The sequence below is a fragment of the Amblyomma maculatum genome, chromosome 9 (assembly GCF_055883805.1).
Source record: "Amblyomma maculatum isolate TAMU_Amacu chromosome 9, ASM5588380v1, whole genome shotgun sequence".
Lineage (NCBI taxonomy): Eukaryota > Metazoa > Arthropoda > Arachnida > Ixodida > Ixodidae > Amblyomma > Amblyomma maculatum.
In genome coordinates, this window is record NC_139352.1 from 119,776,303 (window position 1) to 119,797,031 (window position 20,729).

The window sequence follows — 20,729 nt, forward strand, 5'->3', positions numbered from 1 at the left end:
TTTGACGCTCATAAACAGCACTCAAGGCGAATAGTTCATAAATATGGTGAACGTTGTACTTTATTCAGTGTTCTGCCACTGTCAGGTGCTGTATAAGAAATACAAAAAAAGAATGACATATGTCGGTTGACATGCCCACATGCAGACTGCCCACGCTATGCGAAGACATCTCTATGAACGACCACCGCGGTACCTTATATACATATTTGCTCTCATTATTCACAACCATGGTTATTGTACAAATGATGGTCACGTGACAACCTGTATATTATAGGGCACGCAACACATTGTCAAAAGTCAGCAAACAGTAACATGCAAAACAACAAGCACAGAACAGCAGGATCGAAAGCACAGGTTTATGAAAGACATCACTGCAGTGAACTGTAGTGTAGTAAAAAGAAAGCCGGCTGAGCTCAGAGAGGTTAAAACAACGACCTGCATGCATACTAGAAATAAGATGTCAAAGTATTTCTAATCACTAGCGCGGGCTATTATTGCTTACTGCATTTTTATTTCGGGACCGCTAGCGTAGCAGAAGCGAGAGTATTTTAAAGGAGACCAGCGGAGCAGGATAATGAAAACGTACATGCGCTTCCTTTGGCGGTGAACGGAATCATGGAATTCTTTCTCTCTGCAGGAAAAATTGTCTTTTTCTCTTTGGTTTGCAGAGTGAAATAACTTTCAAACACAGACAAACATATGTATGAAAACAAGCACATGTACACCCACACACGTCAATTTGTACTAGACATTTGAATTTGAGCCGACGACAGTATTTGGCGACTTGTAAACTGCAGGGGTTGTAAGGCTGCCGAAGACCCTCCGGAAAACTAAGGGGATACAAAGCGTTCATAGTCATCAAAAGTATGCAAACAGAGCTGTTGTAAATTTTGTTGAACCGAGTCTTTTTGTTATGTGCATCATTAAGCACGAAAATACCGAAGCAGTTTTGCTCGATTGTGGACATTTTGAATAGGATCCCTCAACTGGATCCTCGCAGTGTAGCCATGATGCCAGTATAAAAGTGCATATCTAACAGTCCGTTCCTCTAGCTCGTGCGACAAGAGCTTACCCATTCCTTCTTATTGTGCCCTCCACTTCAAAGGTCATGGAACGACGGCCATGGTGGTCGTATATTAATATAGCACACTTGCCTTTTGGTTGCACAGATGACAGCCGACGATAAGGCTAACTCTCTCTTAGACCATCTGGTCGGCACAGACGCACACTGTTCACGCACCCACAGGCCTCTAGCAGAACGAATCACGACTGGAGTGAGACGCATGCAAGCTTTCGTCCGAAATGTGCTCGCCCTGAAATCGGGGTGAATGGCGGTACTGTAGGCCGGAAGGTAATTTTTTCTGTCCGTAAGCGTAGACGCAGTAAGGTTCAATTTGGTCTTCCTGGTCCATTATAAGCCGAACTGGCCCTGGCTCCAGTGGTGCAGGCACAAGCGACCGGTAGCTTGATGGAGACCCGGGTGCCGTTCTTGTACTCCACGGGAAAGTTGTAGGTAATGGTGGTGCAGCGGTAGTTGTCAAACGGGAGACACAACTGGTCCTGACAACTGCATTTAACCGTCGTCAGGTTCTCAGGCGTTCGGAGGTGGTCGTAGTCATAACTGAGATGGGCTAGACACAGCGTCCGTGAGTGGATTTCGTCAGACGGGGCTTCCTTTGAATGGGCATCAGTGTGAGACTCACAGTTTCGTAGACTGTCGACCATCTTTTTGAAGTCCGTTGGCGTCTTGAGGATACGGCGTTGCGGGGCTCCGTGTACCGCTATGAGTGTCGAAACCGCCAAGGCGCTGAATAATATTGACAGCCACAAGCGCCGTAGCGGTGTATCCGACACGGTGCCGAAAAACTGGCTGATCATCATGATGAAAACCTTCGCGACGACCGTAATGGGTATTTCTGAAGAATCTGCGTAAAGGCCTGTTTACAATCTGCCTTAGCGCTTTTCTGCTTCTGTGAACCGCCATTGTCTCGACCGCGGTTATAAAGGAGAGTAGATGTGGTGAAAACCCTGAGGTCCCCTCAGCAGGATTCGGATGCATCGTCCCAGATCCGGGCCTGCCCTGGCGACGTCGCCCCACTGACTGCATGACTTCTTGTAGCGGGACGAGACTTTCCACCATCGTTTCGGAACCGGCGGAACAGCCGTTTGACTCGCGGCTTGTCGTCGACGGAGCACTGCCCCGACTGGGGGAGCCAGACGGAAGTCGGATCTTCCCGCCTTCAATATCTATCATAACGTCACTGTCTCATTTCCGCCGCACTCGGTGTCTCCGGCACCACGAAGATCGAGGAGAAGGTCCCCTTCTCTGAGCTTCACTTTCCCTTTCCTTGCGTCACATCGCCACGTAAGATACCACAGTGAATTGTTGCGCACCTCGGATACACCACACATCCGGTGTGTCGTACGTCTAGATGCGACGTTTTTACCCCGTCCCGCCCCTTTGTCTCCGGAGATTGCGAACAGCCGTGTGTGGGCAAACACTACAACGAAATATTCGTTTTCTACAAAGTGTACAATGCTGGGGAGTTCGCATCTCCTGGTTATTCCCAAAAAAAACCTAGTGTTGCGCTCAACATGCAATGGGAATGTCCATGCTATACGTCCTCCACAATATATAGTGCACACAGGACAGCCGCAATCGCAATATACATATATATATATATATATATATATATATATATATATATATATATATATATATATATATATATATATATATATATATATATATATATATATATATATATATATATATATAGATCAATCAAGGGGAAATGAGGGTGCTCGTTATAATACATGAAGGAAAGAAGCCAACAGTCGGCGAGGCCAAGGAAAGCGTTGGGGATGGTACTTTGTCTTTTTTTTTTTAATGTTTACTTGGATAATCACAGAAATTAGTGATGTAATCTGTTTTAGGGGAAAGATAATTAGACACAAAGTAGAAGAAAAAACAACGTGCCGATGGTGGGATCCGAACCCACGACCTCCGAATAACGCGTCCGGTGCTCTTCCAACTGAGCTACATCGGCCGCTGTCCCCCCTGCTACTTTCTTGGGTATACAGACTGTATTTTTTCGCAGCTAAATTATTATGTTAAGACGGAGCCACATTTCTCTGTGGACTCTGGACAGGAAGCATCTTCCTTCTTCAGTAGCAACAATTCAAGGGTTATCATTGTTCCAGTCATCAGTGTCTAATGTTGTACAGTGATTCCTTGTGATAGAGTGCTTTACGCTACAATGTACTGATGCTTTTGCTGTAGTTATGACCATGATCTTCTTGTTTGTTTTTTTCCTATGGTTTCATTACTTGCTGTACGTTTTATATGTTCCAATCCCCACTCCCATCTGTAAGTTTTACACTGAGGGTACCAATAGAATAAAATAATAAATATGTCATGAATGTACCAACGAAAGAAAGCAAGAACCGCAAGATAAAAACTAAAAAACAGCTGAAAGCAAATACTTAGTTGTGCCTATACGCTTTGTGTGTGGTGTGTCTCTGCTTTGTGTATGTTTTAATCGCGCTGTTTGGAGATGAACGATTTTCACCAACTAGCCGACCAGGAGACACTCCTAAACAAAAAAAAACAAAAAAAAAAACTAGTTGTTAATTTAGAGAACGGAGGATGCTAGATAGTCAAGTTGGCGTTTTTTTTTTTTTCCGCACAATCTTATGAGGTTTGACAGACACATTCCGGATCATTCTTCGCTGTTTAGAATGCCTCACTTCTTTCACCGCTGCGCCTCCCTGCTAGTTGCTAAAATCATCTCATGGAAAGTGAAGGGACATATGAAATTTTCCAAATGAGCTGGCACATCTGAATCGAAGGCCCCTTGCAAAGACCTTTGATAGTATCCTAAAGCCTCATTTCTACATTTTCGGAAAGGACTTAAAAAACTTGCGTGCCTGTTTCAAGTCCTTTGATGCTCTTCGAATTACCCATTAATAAAGTATAATTTTTGTTCTAAGTGACATTTGTCACATTTGAAAGGTGCGCGATCAACCACTATAGTTTTGCAAAGCCTGTGCTGTGTTGTCCTTGTCATCTTGGAAAGCAAAATAGCGCACTTCAAAACACCGACACAGGAAGGGAACGACAACACAGCAACACAACTCAGTCCTGTGAGCCATCCCTTCATAAATGCACTGTCATTGCGAGAAATGCACATCAGTTCACACGCGAAATCATAGAAGCCGCTAACATTCTAAAGCTAGGTCAAAATTGTGTTAGCACACCCTCAATAGCCCTGACTAAACGCGAGTTGAAATCATAGAAGCCGCTCACATTCTAAAGCTAGGTTAAAATTGTGTTAGCACACCCTCAATAGCCCTGACTAAACGCGAGTTAAAATATTTGAACCAGACGCAGAGTAGTTTTAATGTTTAGATTCCGGGTACACTCCTCAACCTCTAGCGGCCTGGCCTTGGTTGTTTTAGGTATTCTGTTTTTAATGCCCTTTTGGTCTTGTAATGCTCTTAATTGTCCTTTTGGTTCTTTTATCGCTCTTAATGCCCTTTTGTGTTTTTTATCGCTCTTAATGCCCCCTTAGGCTTTTATCGCTCTTAATGCCCCTTTTGGCCTTTTTTCGATTTTAGTTTATGTATCTTCGGATCATGCCATCTTTAACTGTTTTTACCTATAGGCCTCCCCCTTTTTCGCTTCTTTATTTTTCATAGCCCTGCCGTTCTGCCTTGCTTTGACCTGTATTGTTATCATGCGCCTTTTAACTTTGCGTTCGGTGTTTTACGCCGCGTGCAAACTCAGCAGTTGTTATCAATTCTTTCGCGCCCACTTTTCGTACATATATATTGTGTCACTCTCTAATAAAAAAAAACAGTTGAAGTCAGCGCTGTGTTGTCGTTCCCTTCCTGCGTCGGTGTTTTGAAGTGCGCTATTTTGCTTTCCAAGATGATTTACCAACTAGCCCGTTCTTCCACCCTTGCAAGTTGTCCTTTTCAGTTTGTCCTTCTTGCTCGTCGATTCCGATGCTTACGAGGAAGCTCTGCGGGAGCATGTAATAATGTTACCGCATCGTACCGTTCAAACGTTTGCAGAGCACAGGGTCTACTTTCGGGCTGTAGCCTCAATTTGTTGCGGCACCTCGGAAAATGAGCATCTCTTCAAAGGGTTGTGTACGTATAGTGCTCACCTCCGAGATCCTTGAAAGCGTTATTTTTATTTCAGATTCAAGAGTTCCGTGTTGCAAATAACCCATACTGTATACCAGCCGTGCACACACGATGCAAATGTGGTAAAACGACATGTTCGTGGTTTTCCTTCGGGTGTTTTTAACCTAATTTTACTAGCATACCGCATAAGCTGAAAAGTGTAGAAAGCGGGTGGCCTCATTAACTTTCTCACTGAATCTTTCGTGATAACCTGCTTTACATGATTTACACGATCACTGCGCGTTGCCACAAGGCACACAAAACAATGTTTGTAATATATTGTATGTACACCCCCCCCCCCCCTCCCCATAGATATACAGTTAAGTTCAGGCGTTCAGTCGTGTCCGACTCTTCTTGACCCTATGGACCATATCATGCCACGCTTTCCGGTCTCTCACTATCTTCCTAATGTAAGGTTCCGTGAACGGTGAAGTGACAGGCAGACATCAGGAAGGCGAATCACCAGCCTTTATTCCGTGCTCTGTTATATAGGCCCCGGCCAGCCCGATTGGCGAGGGCAAGGATAAGAGGCGCGCCTTGTGCCGAGTGGCACGAGTGACGCAGCTTAGGCTGGCCCACGTCTTATCGTAACGCGATACATCTTTTTTTCTTTCGAAAAAAAAAAGCTCATTACTTCAGGTGACTTGATTAAAGTTAGTGTCGTACTGCAGGCGCTGGGGAGGTCGTCTCTGCCTACTGGATCGTCTCGGGGGAGGAGTGTGCGCTTGCGTTGTAGCCGGAAGAGTGGTGCTCGAAGTTTCAGGAACTGTTGCAGGCGGTGTGGTCCGGTTATCAGCTTCTTCCACGAGATCGTAGTCAAGCGCCTCCGGATTGAAAGGCTCGCTTGTGGGAAGCAGATATTGCCGGTTCCGCCTAAGGACCTTGTTTCTTTCGGGTAAGATCTTGTACGACCTTGGGTGTGTTGTGGCGATAACTTTCGCTTTGTGCGACTATATTTTCTTTTTGAATCTGACAGTTTGGCCCTTTTCCAGGGGTGGAAGTGGGCCTCGTGAATGATCAGCCTGAACATGCTTCTGTACTACCGTCTTGGTTTGGTCTTTGAAGTCTGGCAAAGTTGACCTCAGCCGTCTTCCTTGTAACAGCTCTCCCGGGGACCGTCCATCTTCTAGAGGAGTCGACCTGTAACTAAGGAGGCCAAGAGAAAAATCATCACCCGCTTCCTTTGTTTTCTTCAAAAATCCGTTTGATTATCTGTACTCCCTTCTCCGCTAAGCCGTTGGAACGGGCAAAGTGCGGACTAGATGTCACATGACGGAAGTTGTACTTGCTTGCGAAAAGGCGGAAGTCTCGACTGGTGAACCGGGGCCCATTGTCGGTGCACACGTCCACCGGGATTCCATATCTTGCAAATATGGCCCCCAGTTTTGTTATGACTGACGCCGATGACGTGTCGTTGAGCTCCTCGACTTCTGGAAAATCTGAGAGAGCATCGTACACAGATAAGATTTTCCACCGTATTGGAATATGTCGACGCCAACCCTACCACGGATAGTCTGGTACCGGCCTCATAAGCAGTGGTTCCGCAGGTTGGCTGTACGCGTGACGTCTGCACACCACGCATTTTTGAGTCATAACAGTGATTTGTGCACTCAAGCCAGGCCAGAACACAAATCTTCGTGCCCTCGCTTTACATTTATTGATGCGCATGTGGCCTTCATGAATGCGTTCCAGCATCTCTCTCCGCATGGTCGCTGGCACTATCACTTTGCTGCCTTTTAGCACGATACCTTTCACTACAGAAAGTCCGCTGGCGAAAGGTTTCAGCTCTTCTTGTATGCGTGTTCCAGCATACTTTCTTTTACTGCACAAAGGTACGGGTTATTATTAGTGGCGTCCACAAGCCGCTTTAGCGTGGCGTCGCTCACGAAAGCATTCGCCGTACTCACAGCATGAATTTCGATGTCACCTTCACCTGCTGCGTCATCTTCTGTAGTGGCTGCTGCGGCTCGTAACAGCATATCGGGCAGAAGGAGCCGTTTTCCTGAAACATATTGCATCGTGAAATCGTACTTTAGCAATCGCAGAAAGAACCTTTGAAGCCTTGGTGACATATCCCCAATTGATTTTTCAGCGATTGCAAGCAGGGGTCGGTGGTCGGTCTCTAAAATAATATGTCGGCCATAGATGAAGTAGTGAAATTTCCGACAGCCGAACGCCACTGCCAAGGCTTCTTTTTCGATTTGCGAGTAACGTTGCTCAACTGAAGTGAGCGTTCGTGACGCGTACGCCACGGGCCGCCAGTTATCGCCATGAAGCTGCAGTAGGGCCGAGCCCAAACCATTCCGTGACGCCACTTTTGTTTCTTTGCTAGGGTCGAAGATTGCAAGCAGTGGCTCAGGCATTTGCAGATTTCTCGCCATTTTTGCGCGTGGTTGGGAGTACATTCAAAAACTGCGTTATGGTTAATCAAACTGCGCAACTGCGGCGTCTTTAGTGCCAGAGAAGAAATATATTTCGAAACATAATTTGCTACGCCGAGTAGACGTCGCAACCCCTTCTTATCGGATGGAGCAGTTGTGGATTTGACGAGTGCTTAGTTAGGCGTTATGCCTTTTTTCGAAATTATGTCGCCTAAAAATTCGATTTCCTCGACTCCAACCTTGCACTTCTCTGCATTTAGTGCGAGGCCGGTCCGCCTCGATGATTCAAATACAGATTTTAAGCGTTGATCGTGCTCCTCCCTTGATGTTCCCCATACCAAAATGTCATCCACGTAAACGTGCACACCCGGCAGAGACTCGAAGATTTCGCTCAATATCTTCTGAAAGACTTCAGACGCGGAAGAGATGCCAAATGGTAGCCTTAAGAAACGGTACCTCCCAAATGGTGTTGTGAAAGTACAAATGAGCGAAGTCTTATGGTCAAGAGGGATTTGATGGAAGCCAGATTTTGCGTCTAGACGGCTGAAAACTTTCGCGCCGGCCAGCTCTGCTTCTACGTCTTCCCTCCGCGGCATCTCGTAATGCTCTCTCGTTATGCACGCATAAATCTTTCTCTGATCCATGCATAGCCTTAGCTTTCCGTCTTTCTTTTTAACAATGACTAAAGGGCTCACCCAGTCCGTTGGCTCATTGACCTTTGTTATGATGCCAGACTCTTCCATTCGTTACAGCTCGTGGCGCAGGGGCTCCCGCAGTGCCAAGGGTACACGCCGAGCGGCTTGAACGGTTGGGATGGAACCTTCACGGAGCACTATCTTGTATAGGCGTTGGACGCACCCGGTGCATTGAAAAATGTCGCTGTACTCTTCAAGCAGTTTTTCGGAGCTGTTCTTTATCACCGAATCCACTTTTCGGGAAATCAACCCGAGCCGTTCCGCTGCCTGAAGATCAAGAAGCGCCTGACATCCTCTCTTGACCACGAAAAATTTCAAGCTGAAATTTTGTTCACCGATAGCCACGCGTTGGTTGATAACGCCCAAGTGCTTGATTGTGCATCCACGGTAGGATCGCAGGGTGGAACTGCTGTGCTTGGGCGGTGGCGCAGGCTTGACGTTCTTGTAGACAGAGTAAGACAATAGGTTCGCTTGCGATCCCGTGTCAACTTTCAACAAAACGGCTGCATTACCAACGTTTGCCTTAACCATCCAGTCCCGTCGACTTGCCACGCTATCCACGCAGGCGTCTAAGACGTCGAAGTCTTCATCATTGTCATCTCTCAATTCACTTACTTGTGCTGGTTTTCGGCAGCGTACGGTGAAGAGATTCTTTCCCTGGCATTTTCTACATGTCTTCCCATAACCAGGACAGTTGAGTGGCTTGTGTTCTCTGCCACACTTCGAGCACCTTACTTTGTTTTGCAGCCTTGTTCCTCTTTGAGTCTCCTTCACAGGATCGACCTGTTTTTCTTTCTGTCCCCATGATTCGTTCTGAAGAGCTGCTGCTTCGAATGCTTTGCAGATTTGTTCCGCTTTGGGCAACGTCAGCAGATTGTCCTGAAGAAGGGTCTCATTATTGATTCCAATTACTATCTGGTCGCGGATCATGGAATCAGTTAACCCTTCAAAATTGCAGTGTCGTGCCTGTTTTTTCACGTCCCGTGAAAACTGCTCAAAGGTTTCTCCTGCATCCTGGAATCTTGTCCGTAACAAGTATCGTTCGTACACCTCATTCGTCTGTGCGCCCGAGTAGCTGTCAAACTTCTTTACGTCGGCCTTATAGTCCTCTTTGCTTTCGGCATCGTTGAATGAAAAATTATTAAAGACCTTGATAGCGTCGTCACCGGCTAAAGTCAACAGCATCGCAGTCTTTGCTGAATAGCTCAACGGACTGACATGTGGCTTCACTACGGTAAAGTATAGTTCCAGCTTCTGTCTAAAGAACTGCCAATAATTCTTGGAAACGTCAACTGTGATGCGAAGTGCGTCTGGGGGTTTCAGAAGCTCCATTCTTGCAGCCTGGTGTCGAAGTCTTCTTTCTGTTCGGGGCGCTGTCGAGGAAGGGGACCACTTCTGACACCATGTAAGGTTCCGTGAACGGTGAAGTGACAGGCAGACATCAGGAAGGCGAATGACCAGCCTTTATTCCGTGCTCTGTTATATAGGCTCCGGCCACCCCGATTGGCGAGGGCAATGATAAGAGGCGCGCCTTGTGCCGAGTAGCACGAGTGACGCAGCTTAGGCTGGCCCACGTCTTATCGTAACGCGATACACCTAATATCACATAACTTCATCTGCAGCGCCTCGAGGATGCCAGCTAACCATCGCGTTCGCTGCCTACCCCTTCTCCGGTGACCCTCAACCTTTTCCAACATCAAATCTTTCTCCAGCGACTCCTCTCTTCTCATCAGATGACCAAAGTAGCTGAGCTTTAACTTTAGAATTTGACCTTATAATACAGCCCATCCCAAAGGGATGCGGAGCGAGTGCCGGGCCGAGTGGTGGCGTGCCTGTCTCTTATACGCGCGCTGACAGACAAAAGGTCCCCTGCCCTCGGGCGAAGAAGGGAGATGTATAGGCGCTGCCTTTGTGGTAGTAAGTGCGGCGTTTGCATTATTCGTTTCTGGGCTCTTCGGGGTGGATGGATGGAATGTAGGAGCGTCCCCTTTGAAACGGGGGGGTAGCAGCAGCTATCATGCTCATTTTTCTCCCTATACCTTAATTATTATTTTAGATTGGGTAACTATACCATCATTCTATTTATTAAATTTTTGTTTCTACATTACTAACATTATGTCACTTCTCTGCTTTTCAGCCACCAATCTTCCAGTCGTATTTTGCTAGCTTCCACCGCCGGTTTATTCACCAAGCCACTGGCATCTCTAAACTCCAGAGCTTCAGGAACAGTGACTGCGCCTGAATACGTCCGGATGGATAAAATTACATTCGAGTATAATATGGTCAATTGTTTGACTGGAGTTACCACATACAGCACATGCGTCATCTTCATCGTTAAATTTCTTTTTGCAGCTGCGTGTTCTAAGGCACCATGATCTAGCTTCAAAAAGTAGGGCACTGCCTCTTGAGTTATTAATGAAAGCTTCCTTCCTGGTCTGCTGTCACCCGTTAATAATTATGGAGTTATTATTAACGATGCGCCCTTAATAGTGCGCACACTCCCAGACACCCTTAGAGTGAGTGGTCGCAAAGAAAATGCCCGCGACCTGCGTGGCAAGCTCAGCCGGAATTCCACTACCTTGTGTGACAGAAGGGGGTGGCCATTTGGTGCCTAGCTGTCGCCGGTTCAAGCCAGAGCAAGAATCGGAGTCAGAAGTAACAAACAAAACAAACTTTATACACAACAATAGACGATACAGAGGAATATACAAACACTAAAATTGTACAGACGAGAGCTTCACAGAAAAGAACAAACGCTAAGCATGTAATTACAGAGGTATTCAATAACACAGAAGATTTACAACAGATCAAACACGAGAGAGTCGAAAAACAAACACCAAATTGTTCACCGGGCACTGTTGCAGTCCGACGCCTCGAGAGTCACGATGTGGCCGCCATACAAGACGAGCGCCGCTCCCTCGCAGGTCCGTGGGCTTGTCAGCAGCGGGTGATCCCCGGGAGTCCAGCCGAAGTACTAACGAAGACGTCGCAAACGCTTGCTGAATGACTGACTGACTGCACAAGCGGCGCGGCCTCAATAAATAGGGCGCGCCGCGTCTGTCTGTTAAGGCGCGCTAAGGCTAGCGCACACACACACTTAGCTTCCCTAGTTAGAGCGCTCCCTTTTCCTCCCGTCGAGCCGCGCGTCGTCATTGGCCACGACCCGTAGAACATTCTGGAAAGCTCTGGCGTGTTCCAGACTGATGATTCACCCTCATCCCCGGGCAGTGGGAAAGAGGGTGACAGCGACGCGTACAAAGATACGCGCTCTCTCGCGCGGAGCAGGAGGCTTTTCTCGAACTTTGTGGAAGAATCCATGCGGCGCTAAGAGGGCCTCGCGCCGCGCCAGCTTGATAAAAATGTGCGCCGATTTCGTGACACTGCCCCTCCCTTAAAGAATATTGTCCTACAATATTCACAACACCCACGAACATCGCGCGCACATGCATGCGCTCACAAACCACCTTGGGCAAATGTCCACGTCGCTCACATACAATTCACAAATTTCATGAACACCAATCACAAATTACAATTCACACATAAATGCCATGATGTTCACAAACATAGCAACACACTGTTGTTGGATACACATAGGAATCAACACAATACAGCTTTTCAAATGCGAAGCGCACAAACCTAAATTTCCGAGCGTAATTCCAACCTGCGATCAGTGCGTGACGCGCTTCTGTCGGTCAGGCATTCTGCCTTCGCTCTAAGCTCTCGCATTTGAGGTGCTTCTATGTTTCCTGATCGGGCTACTGCAAATTCCTTAAGGCATGACTGAGTCACCTTGTAAATCACACAACCAATGTGTGCCAATAAATGCCCCTACAACCAGTAGCGCCGATGGATATACGGGAACCTGCGCCAACGCGCACATACCAACAAAAAGAATCACTGTAGTAGTGCTCTTCCCTAGGCACCGGTATTCCTTCCGATGAAGGTGAAATATTCCAAGTAATGCCCCCATAAGCAGGAAATACACTTGGGCTACCTGCATAAACGACGGCCTAGGCATTCCTGAATTTATTTCCTGTGTCGTCTCTTTCTTTTCGGTTTCCTATTGAGGTGTTTCCTTTTCTTTATTCTTTTCTCGGGGCTTTTCCTCCGGCTTCTCATGGCCTTGCTTGCTTCGCCTTCCCTTTTTCTTTTTGGATTCACTGCAGCGCACAGGCGCGGAACTCCGGTCAGAATCCTCGGGAAATGTTGCGCCCTTGATATTTCCCGACACCAAATCGTAGATAGGGCGTTCCATGCAAAGGGCTGTCAGTTTTCCAGAATAATATTTCGTCTGCACTTCAAATTTTGCCTCAGGTGACAATTGAATTGAGCCGTCAATTAGCCTCACAGGGCACTTCTCACCAGTCAGATCATTCTCCTGAATCAAACTGCGTGTAACGATTACGGCACTGCTACCTGTATCTCGTAGCACATAAACCGATTTTCCTCCCATCTTTCCTCTCGAAACCGGCATCCGATTCATCGCAGCTCCATGTTGCGCGTGTAATACGGTGTTCACCACCCATTTTGTCTTGTCCTTCTTCCGATTAACAACCTTCTCTGCTTCCTCCTCCTCTAGGCCGTGCACCACGCGGAGTTTCTTGCCATTCTTCAGCGCAACAAAGCCATCGGCATGTTCTTCCTCCAAGCGACATTCCGACTCTGCCAGAGCCCCCGCGCATGCCGCCTGCGGAGCTGCCTTGTCATCGTCGGGACACGACATCGCTTTGTGGCCCTTTTGTCCGCATTTCCAGCATGCGGATGGACTGTTGGTTGAGAGTTTGCGGCAGTAAGGTGCATAGTGGCCTAGTTGTCCTCAGAGATAGCACCTCGGGGTTGACTTTGCGCTAGTTTTTTTTCTGCCGGAATTCAGGCTTTAGAGGGTTTTCGGAATTTACTTTCTTGCTCAAATTTTCGCCTCCCTGAGCTTCCAAATATTGGTCTGCGAGATCCATCATTTCGTCCAAAGTATTAGCTTTTCTTTCTTTTAAATACAGCGACAGACCAGGGTGACAGCTGACCAGAAATTGTTCCTTAATTAAGAGTTCGCGAAGTGCGCCATACTCTAGTTTAATTTTTGAGAGAGTTCAGTCCAGCGGTCAAAATAATGACTCAATCGCGCAACATACTGTGTTGCCGTTTCACCGTCCATAGGTTTTCCAGTCCTGAACTTCTCACGAAACCCATCCGTCGCAAATCTAAACCTTTTATATAATGCCACCTTCACCGTGTTATAGCTGCCTGCATCCACAGGAGGAAGTCTTCCAAATACGCTTAATGCCTCGCGACTAAGGCAAGTGCTCAGGACGGTAGCACATTTACTGTCTGTCCAATTTGCATTTATGGCAATCCTTTCGAAGCGCAAGAGGAACGCGTCGAGATCATCTCTTCTCTCGTCGTACATCGGGATCAATTTACTTGCGTCTATCCGCAAGCTGCTATGTCCTTCACTGGGGCTATGCACTTCAGCAAAACCATTGTTGTTCCCTGAACTTTGGAGCTGAAGTTTCATAGTAAGTAATTCCTTTTCCCGCTAAAATTCCTCTTCCCGCTTCTTTCGAGCCCTCTCTCTTTCTTTCTCGGCTATTCTCCGAGCCCTCTCTCGTTCTTCCTCGGCTTCCTTTCGAGCCCTCTCTCGTTTCTCCTCGGCTTCCTTTCGAGAACCTCTCTCGTTCTTTTTCTACTCTCTCTCTTTCCTCTTTTTCTCTCTGGCTAACCCATTTGCGCAGTTCGGCACTGGAAAATCCCAACTGCGTGCCAGCTTCAATCAGCTCTTTCAGATTCATATCTGAAGCGCGAACTGTTTGGGTGTAGCCTTAAGTCTGCTTAGCGAACCTCGCCTAAATGCTTCCGCGCGGCCCTACCTCTTGCTATCGCTCTGCTGCTACACTGTTTACGACCTGTTCGTAAACTTTTCAAACTCGTTCTCCGTCCTCTGAGCTTGAGTGCACCGAAAGTCCTGTCGCGGACGCCAGAATAATTGTCAGTTCAGTTCAGTCGTGTGCGACTCTTCGTGACCCTATGAACCATGTCACGCCACGCTTTCCGGTCTCTCACCATCTTCCTAACATTACATAACTTCATCTGCAGCGCCTCGAGGATGCCATCTAACCATCGCGTTCGCTGCCTACCCCTTCTCCGGTGACCCTCAACCTTTCCCAACATCAAATCTTTCTCCAGCGACTCCTCTCTTCTCATTAGATGACCAAAGTAGCTGAGCTTTAACTTTAGAATTTGACCCTCCAATGAGCAGTGAGGGTTTATGGCAACAATATTATTCCTTGAACTGCATGGTATTTGAAAGTTCAAGTCTGGATCTGGTTTGGCTGAAATAATTGTGAACATGCACTACTTGGCCCTGCTGCAGTAGATGAAACGTTAGGTGACATCCATTTCAAAGGAGAAACAGCACGAACAGGGACAAGGAAATATAAGCACGGACTAAAAATGTAGTATGCTTCTATATCTTCGTCATATGCAATATAATACGAAGCTGTTCAGTACAGTTGAAAATTAAGCATGTACATATGTACATGTCAAAAGACTTGCATCATCCACTGGACAAAATGAACTATCCAAAATATTCTCACCTTTACAGGAAGATCTGTGGTATTTGGATCACCTCCTGTAGGTGCCTGAAGCAATGGTTGAACACAACTGCATGAAAGCATAAAGACATAGCAACAGTTGTACTAGTTTATATAGCTTCTAGCAATAGAGCCATCATATATGTGTGCAACATATTCCAAAGTTATATATGTAGCCTAAATATACATAAATATAAAACTATATATACATCGTTATTAATACCGTGATCACAGTGCTAACCTCTCCAAAGAAAACCTGTGTAGTGCTTAGGTCTTTCGGGATTTCTGGCGATGATGGTTTGCCATTCTAGGAAAAGAAAGGAAATTTGTGCGTAATCAACATTGTGTTAATGGCAGTTTCATTATTCCGCACATGAATGAGAATGAAAGGAGCCAACAGTCTGCAAGTGCAAGGTAAACATAGGGGATACCTTTCTTTTTTATCTATATACCGCACGGTCTTTTTCCTTCCACTTTGTATTTAATTATCTTTCTCCCTAAAATCGTTACAGGACTAATTCTGATCAATATCAACCAGAAAAGTATTAAAAACAAAAAAACCTACATTTACCTTGGACTCGACTGTTGGCTCCTTTCATTAATTGTATCATAACGAGCCAATTTCCCCTTCAATTTTCCGCTTCATGAATGGCAAAGACATGCATATACAGGTGTTAAAAGGCAAATATCAAGAGTAGACTGGACGCACTGTAAAATAAGCATTTCTTTAGGTGGATGAGGGGGGGGGGTGCAGCTGGTCAGTATTGTTATAAGTGTGCTGGTATTTTTTTTGTTACAAGTCAGGTTTGGTTTATGGGGTTCAACGCCTCTAATTCGACTCAGACGAGGCGCCGCACAGCACTGAGTGACATCGCACAGCACATGTACAGGTGCGGACGTAAGTAGAAAACGGAGCAGTTAGGCTTTTTCAGTCAAATTAAAATAACGCCTTCCGCACTGGAGATAAGGAAATATTTGTCCGTGAAAGGGCACTTGCGTCTACTACCGGTGCACACATACCACGACTACCAGTTTCAAATATGCGCCGAGTGAAAAATCATAGAAGAAAAAGCGCGCTCCGTTTACTTTTGTCCGCATCGATACGCGGGCACACTGTAAAAACAAAAACACCTTTTTGGGCATTTGTCTGATTCAAATCACCCTTACACCCTGAGTCTAGGGTGTTCGTGCCATTGGAAATCACCTCTTGCATGCCAAAGGGGTGCTTTGGTTGGAGAATATGCCTTAGGGTGTTATGGGCAAGCAATATCACCTAACATGCTGGTGGTATATGGCTGCGTAACTTCGTAGCCTTTTATACACAAGCGGCGCCGCTAATATAACCCAACACCTAAATAAAGCACCAAAAGTAACGCTAAAATTAAAATTACACACGAGTGCTTTCTAAAAATGAAACAGAAACTGAAACAAAATTTCACCGCCAGGAGGCCGCCGGTAGCTACGAACGCTCTTCAAATTTCACAATATGGCCGTTAGCATTGTGGGGTGCGTTTCGACCACGTTTCGGCGAATGCTGAATGTGCTTCTTCGATTGTGTACCCTCGTGAAATGTGTTGCATTTCCCATGCATATGTGTTACAGAAGTGTGTACGCTTGTGAAGTGCCTTCTACATGTGGTGTTTAACGCAAACGGGCATTTATCGTGTCGGCAAGTATCCGGGCTTCTTTTTGCTCTGCTCAGGCCGAAGGACTGCTGCACCGCTTTATGTTTGAGATGTTTGAAAGAAGAAGGCATGGACGATTTTTTTTTTCTGCGTGACTAAGAGGTATATGCGCCGACTACATTGCACTCGCGCTGAAATCGCACTGGTTGGTTCGGTGCCGGTGATACGAAGGCGGACAGCGTACTTTGCGGCTGACGCAATCGTCTGTAGTCGAGGGTTCGACGGCATACCGTCTGGTCAGGAATCATGGTTTGCTGATCGATTCACTGGTCACTGACCATGGTCAATTTTGGTCCATGGTCAGACCATGGTCAGACCATGGTCAGTGACCAGTGAATCGATCAGCAAATCGTCTGTAAAGGTAAGCCTATTCTCACGCATATTGCGCTTTGTGGGAACAGTGTCCTACCGGATTGCTGCATTCTGTGTCTTTTTGTGCCGGAACGCTTCAGAATGTGCTGAAATGAAAACGTGAGACACGCGCTTGTTTTCACCTGGCTGCCAAAATGACATTGCACATGTGGTAGATGTCGCGGCGAGTTACGCAGATTTCGCGCAAGAACATCAGTCTCAACTTTCTTGAACAGAAATAATGTATGTGCTACGTTTCCTTGCATTTTGTACGCGCAGGAGGTTCACGAAACGATTTTCGTTTCTTGACAGTTTGATACTTGCGCTCAGTTCGCAACGACTCGGTTTTGTTCTACCGTTTCCGTTCGTGCGGCAAGGTCATGTTGGCGTACTACCTTAATTCTCCTAGCACTCTCGACTCCCCCCTCCTCCCTTATCTCTTACACTTCGCGCTCGCTCTCCTGAAACCTCTTTCATGCTTCGTCGTCTTCTTTCACTCGGAGCGCTGCGACCCCCCCCCCCCCCCCTTTTTTTTTATTTACTCGGAGCATAGGCGCGCACCGTCCTGCTGCTCGGGGAGCGTCCTCCCGCAGCCCTTCTGTTGAAACTTTTTGTTCGAGGAGGCTATGTTCGTTCTCGGCGGCCGTTCAGCGCGGCACGCCTCTGCGCTCGTGCTCTCGGCATCGAAGTGCGCTGGTCGGCCGGCCTGGTTGCATAATAGTTTATTCCAAACTGCGTAAACTATATGCCGCTATCATCAGCCTATGTTAACTTCCCCGCGTCTGGATTTGCCTTTTTTAATCACAATGGGAGCATTTTTCATTTTACGGGGACTATATTTTGCGGTTGCATGGAGTGTGAATTTGCATTTTTATTATGCTGCTTTTGTTATGGCGTTTACTTTCGCTCTCGAAGAATCATTTAAGTACGTATTTTATTTTCAGCAAGACTTCAATTAAGGCACTTGTACACGTGCTAAGTCAGCTGATGAGGTTCAAACCATCCAGTTTTCATTATTTTTGCGGTCACATTTCAACATAACTGTTTGACCGCATTACTTGATTTTTGTAGTGTCTTTAGACTAGAATAAATGGATATTCGATACTGAGGCCTCAGCATTCAAGTAGAGGTCGACAGCTTGAATTCCGTGGCCAAATATTGTACCGGATGTTGCTATTACAGAGTTTGATTCTGACCAGATGTTTACTTTTTTTTTGCCTTTTGCTTAAATGTACATATGAAGCGGTTATCATAGCCTTAGTCGCATATGTTTACCTTCTTTGCTCATCACAGTGCGCATATTGCAGGCAAATTTGTGACTTACTGTTATTAAAAATTTGTAATGTATGTGTTGAAAGCAGTTTACTGATTTAAAGGGCCCAGAAAACAATTTGACTTTCATATGCTAACGATGCATGTCTGTAGATTGTCTCTAAGAATTGAAGCCTACTTTTTAAAGCTGAGCGGGGACCCTTAGTTTAGAGATATATTGCATATTTTATTGCCATTCAGCCGTGTGCCAAGTTGAGGGAAGGAGGATCATAATTTTTGCTTAGTTATTTTTTATATTAGACTTTCCTTAATATTACTTGCAGTTTGGCGATGAGTGGCAAAATACTGATGGTTTTTGCAGTTTTCTAACCTTAGTAAATATTTGTATTTGCTGTTTGCTAATGCCAGTTTTTTTTTTTTCAGATATGTACAGAGGCATCAATTGCCTTAGCTTTTGTACAATGATTTTTAATATTCAGTTACTTGAAACATTGAGTAAAATGAATTCTTTATGGCTACCGTTCACACAAACTTGCAGTTCTTACATGACTTCAACATGCTGATCAAGAAGGACGGCAAAGAGGCAGTTGAAATCGGCCTTAACAAGACACTTGTCTTGGTTTTGAAGGACACCATTCATGCAAGAAAAAAGGACATTGCCCGGGTGCTCGAAGTATGTTCTGAGGGAATGCGTGAAAGGAGAAAGAAGCGTAAGTATTCAGCTGTTTCCTTCTGTTTGCTGCATGTGCTATCTAATTGGCAGTTTTTCGCTAAATGCCTACATTTTTGCCATTTTGCATTGCCTTATAGATATACTAAAAACATGGCTGAGCATCAGAAAGAATAATAAAACCATAACTAGCCTTTGCATTTCTTCATATGTAACAATTTTCACATTAGCTAAATTTAAATCACCTATTGTTCTTCTCCATTGTAATGGTGCAGTAGCAGAGAATTAGGTGATACCTGATTCAAATCTTCACAAGCTTTGCTAATTTTTGCTGTCAGATGTTTGGCTTTCAGTTTGCGTGCCTCTACATGTTTTCAATTTTGTTTATTCGCCTTCCTAAATTAGACAATAAATTATCGCCTCAAAACTCGGCTGTCTCTTTTTACCTGCAAGGAGGTACACCATTGTTGTGTTGCTTATTTCTATTTTAAATGTACAGGCAGTATGCATTCTGCAACTCTAGGCAAACATTGGGAACCAGCCGGGAGCTCTGGATGTTGTTTGTATCATTTGTAAGTTTTCTCTTTGTCATTTGAATATTCAGGAAGCCTACTTGAAACTGACATTATTAGCGAATTTTCTTTGTTTCTAAAATGGTTTACAGTCTAACTTGTAATATGTATTAGTGATTCATAATTCAAATAGAAATACTACACAAGTTTTCATCACAACTGTGAATTCTTTGCTGTGAAAGGATTATTTGCACTGTAAGTGCAATCAAAAGCGCTTTTAAGAGACTCCTGCCATCACATGCTTACCACGTCGTATTGCATACAAGAGTCACCTGATGAAGCACTGGTAATGTCAAGATTGGTGCAGTGTGCCATTTGACTAAGCACTCTGCTGCAGTGCACCAGCAGTGCTTTATCAGATGGCTCTTGCAGGCAGCTTGGTGGGGTTTAGCATTTGCTGGAAAGGGGTCTCTCAACCTGCTCATGCATGCTAGTACCTAACATGTTCCTAATGTCTGGAATATATAATCTGAGACTGCTTCAAAAGAAATATTTGCCACATTGTCTTATCCTACAGGCTTCTGAAGGTGGGTAATGCAGTTTAATAGTTGTTTTAAAAAAATTCTGTCATTTGCTAGCCAAGTTTGAAATGATGTAGTAATTTTAATTCTTCTGAGATTAGGTTTACCACATTGGTTGGGAGAAAATACTGCTGTGTTTCAAGGTTCATGCTGTATAAATATAATGCCTTCAACTACAGATGCTAACATTTCATGCATTAACCATGTGGCACTGTCATAGACATTCTCATTTATAGTAAACATTCTCAATAAATCCAAATTGTTATTTTTGCATTTCAAGTTAGTCAACATATTTTTAGTATTCGAACCTTTAGTATTTCAAAGTGCTCAGACTGCCTGCCGCTATAACGATTACAACTTCTTGAACACTTGAGCTTCCTGCCGCCTCTTGAGGCTCACCACTGATGTTCTGGATGTCTATGCATACAATGTGCTATGCATGGAAAATGTTTTAACATGCCATGCTTCAGTGTTGACATTCTTTAGAGCTTCTGCTGTTTGGTTGTTTGGTAATGCTCTGCTGTTGCACATGTAATTGTCGCTCAACTCAAAGCTCCAGTGTACACTTTCAATGAATAATGAGTGATGAAGTTTCAGAACTGCCACATAGAGCAGAGAGAACACTTTTTCCTTGTTACTAAACATTAAATGTAAACACTTCAGGAAGCATTGCGATGACCTAGGGCTTGGCTTGTTCATACTTAGCACAAGAAGACGTGCAAAAGTTCAGAAATGCATTATGTGTTATGTATTACATGCACTTTGTTTTTTTTTTGTAGTGCCTCATTACTAAGTATGCTCT

At 45.3% G+C, this 20,729-nt stretch overlaps 1 pseudogene; it reads right to left on the reverse strand.

Moving 5' to 3' along the window:
• Window positions 1–7,747: 7,747 nt before the first annotated feature.
• On the reverse strand, window positions 7,748–9,323 carry LOC146180240 (uncharacterized; annotated as a pseudogene).
• Window positions 9,324–20,729: the final 11,406 nt, after the last annotated feature.